Source organism: Podarcis bocagei (assembly GCF_964188305.1).
Source record: "Podarcis bocagei genome assembly, chromosome: 7".
Taxonomy (NCBI): domain Eukaryota; kingdom Metazoa; phylum Chordata; class Lepidosauria; order Squamata; family Lacertidae; genus Podarcis; species Podarcis bocagei.
Genome location: NC_138132.1, coordinates 66,540,125 through 66,540,658, shown reverse-complemented (window position 1 = coordinate 66,540,658; position 534 = coordinate 66,540,125).

Sequence of the window (534 nt, the reverse complement as noted above, 5' to 3'; positions counted from 1 at the left end):
CAGTTTCCCCAAGAAAATCAGTTTTAATAAATGAATAAAAGTTTCTAGTCCTTGTGGCTGCAAAATGAGCTTGCATGGTGGAGGAAGGGTATGTCTGGTTGAATTTCAAAATCTAGAAAGTTGCTAAGGTTTTCAAGGGTCAGATTCTGATCTGTCCTACAGAGGGTGGATCCACTGAGATGAATGGGCATGTCTAAGGTCTGTTCATTTCAATGGGTCTGCACTTGGTTGGATGAGATTTGAATTCCCTGCATAGCACGTGTGTAGTTTGCAAACCCTGCTTTGTACGGAAGGGGCTGCAGCTGAGGGGTAGCTCTGTGCTTTGCATTCAGGAGGCCAGTTGGGGACTGTCCCCTGCCTGAAACCCTGCCAGTCAGTGTAGACGGTACTGAGGTAGATGGATCCAAAGATCTGAAGCAGTATCAGGTCGCACCCTGTGTTCCCACTTAGGCTCTCCTCGGTCAAAATACATGTCTATATCTGTAATATGCAGGCAATATCTGTAATATGCAGAAGCAAATTTGTTTTTTTAAA